Genomic DNA, 2,595 nt, shown 5'->3' with positions numbered 1-2,595 from the left:
AACAGCTGCCAGTTGAAAATCAACTCAAACCCATCAGAGAGAGAGAGAGAGACTGTCAGAGAACTTCCTGCATCCAGTCCTGACCCTGTTACACTCCGCAACTGCTCACCCAGACCCCACTGAACACTGTTCCCGAGACACTTCAAATACTGTTTACAAAAGGCAGAAAACGTCAAAGTTAATCACAGCTGTATTGAATAGAACAAAGTTTAATATCTTCTCACCGTCTCTCGGTAACCACATGAGACACAGGTTTTCTTATTCGCTTCCTTTGATTTTTCTTGTTCCTGACTGACAAATATTCCAAACCTCGGCTCAACCCTCTCGCTTGCGTCATGTCCCAGTCACGGTTGAAAGCAACACATAACGACAGAAACACTCTGAAACAGACAACACGGTCACACTTTCCTTCAGTGAGATGAATGTCGAGCTTTTTTCCAGGTTGAATGCATCTGTGAACAAACTTCTATGAAAGAAGTTGCCTTTGAAATATCAGCACTGAATTTCTGTACAAGGAGGAACAGCCATTCCAAACTCAGATCCTTCACAATGGCTGTTTTCTCCTGTGACTGAAATTCATTATGTAATTTGAATTCGAAGTCAAAGTTCACAAGACATGGATAAAATTATTGATTAGGAAACTTCTAAAGCACACTGTAATAAGGCTCTGCTGGGAGTTGAACCCACGATCTCCTATTTACTAGACAGGTGCTGTAACCAACTAAGCTACAGAGCCAGATTGCAAGTGCTTGTGCAGTTGAAATCAGAGAAGGGCACTATTTATTCTCAAAAAAAAACAACAAATGCTGGAACCACTTCGCAGGTCTGGCAGCATCTGTGGAAAGAGAAGCAGAGTTAACGTTTTGGGTCAGTGACCCTTCTTCGGAACTTCCGAAGAAGGGTCATTGACCCGAAACGTTAACTCTGCTTCTCTTTCCACAGATGCTGCCAGACCTGCTGAGTGGTTCCAGCATTTATTGTTTTTATTTCAGATTTCCAGCATCCGCAGTATTTTGCTACTATTTATTCTCATCCCATTTCTCCACTGGTCACAGAATATTTTAACTTTTCCCACTTACTGATACAGTCAATCATATTCTCTATTTTTCCCAGAACTGAGAATGAATGTTTTGGAAGAAAATACATAATTCAATTTTTTCCAAAAGGTTACAGAACACAACATGTGAGTAATATTCCCCATTGCTTTCTCAGTGCTGATGGATTGTGAAGCGGGAGTCAGCCAGAAGTCCCACTGAGCCGCAGTGACTCTGAGCTGACAATGAAATGAGATAAAGTTCAATCTTTCACAGTGAGATGCTGCAGAGAGATAAGATTCCCGAATCAAAGTGAGACTTTCTCATACTGTTGTTGAATTTCATTGCAAACACTCCTTGTACTCTCTGCTAGTGAAGCCTAAAAAAATGGAGAAACAGAATGGCACTCAAACTCACAACCCTGAGATGAAAAGTCTCATGTTCGACTGACTGAACTATCACTTCTACTCGGTCTCTTATTGTTTGCATGCAATGTATGCTCCGATGCTGGGGCAGCTTTCAAATCCTGCCATGGATCCACATGTCAGAGTGAGTTACATGTTGTAGACTCAAGCAAAGGAAATCTGCTCACTTCCAAAACTATCAGCGAGTTGAAGCTGATTACGATCAACATCATCAGAGGTCAGAACTACCTGGTGAAAGAAAATACCCTGAAGAAGGATCCACAATTATTCAAACGCATCGGCAAAGTGAAAAACAAAAAATCGATGAGTTAATCCAAGACAAACAACAGAAACACAGAAGAATTCCATTCCATACCAGAACCCAGTCCTGTAGTTTTTGGATCCAGCTCTCAGTTACTGCTTCACCTTCATACACACACTTGGCAATCTGTACATTTAGTTCATTTCAATTTTGTCAACAGGCTCTTTGAATCCAGTTCTCTGGTCCTAAATAGGCTCCGTGTGAAAGTCAACTCCGCTTTTTGTAAGGCTGCAACCAATACATGACCTTCAACTAAAAACACAAATGAAGTAGAGGTCATGCAGGATTTGAAAACAGGACCTTTTACATGCTATCCAATCACACACCCAAAGTGAAAAACATACCCCCAGACCAACAAGCCATTTGCAAAAAGTACCATTTTTAGCTCTCTTTAGTACTGTGCCATTAAGTATATATTGCCTCTCCCTGTTCCTTCTGCTCAAGTGCATCACCTCACACAAGTCATATTAAATTCCATCTGCCACCTGTCTGCCCATTCTGCCTATCACTGTCCTGTTGCAGGCAGGTCATTTCATCCTCACTGTTTACCACTCTTCCAGGTTTGGTGATTTCGGTATATTTTGAGATTCTACTCCATATTCCAAGATCCTAATCATTTACATATCGCAGGAAAAGCAGTGGTTCTCGCAGTGACCATTGGAGAACACCCACTGTCGACTATCCTCCAGTCTGACAAAGAACCATTTACTACGACTCTTTATTTTCTGTCCTTAAGGCAATTTTCTATCCAATTGGACAGGGAGTCTCCTATTCCATGAACCTCAATTTTGTTCACCGCCCTTTTATGTGGTACCTTCTCATCCATTCTTAATCC

The 2,595-nt window shown here is 41.5% G+C and overlaps 1 non-coding gene across 1 annotated transcript; it reads right to left on the bottom strand.

Annotated features, from left to right (window-relative positions):
- Positions 1 to 662: 662 nt before the first annotated feature.
- trnat-agu (transfer RNA threonine (anticodon AGU)) lies at positions 663 to 736 on the bottom strand. The gene has a single exon. It is a non-coding gene; the product is annotated as a tRNA-Thr (tRNA).
- Positions 737 to 2,595: the final 1,859 nt, after the last annotated feature.

The sequence above is a fragment of the Heterodontus francisci genome, unplaced genomic scaffold, assembly GCF_036365525.1.
Source record: "Heterodontus francisci isolate sHetFra1 unplaced genomic scaffold, sHetFra1.hap1 HAP1_SCAFFOLD_102, whole genome shotgun sequence".
Lineage (NCBI taxonomy): Eukaryota > Metazoa > Chordata > Chondrichthyes > Heterodontiformes > Heterodontidae > Heterodontus > Heterodontus francisci.
This window is presented reverse-complemented; position numbering and strand designations above follow the sequence as displayed.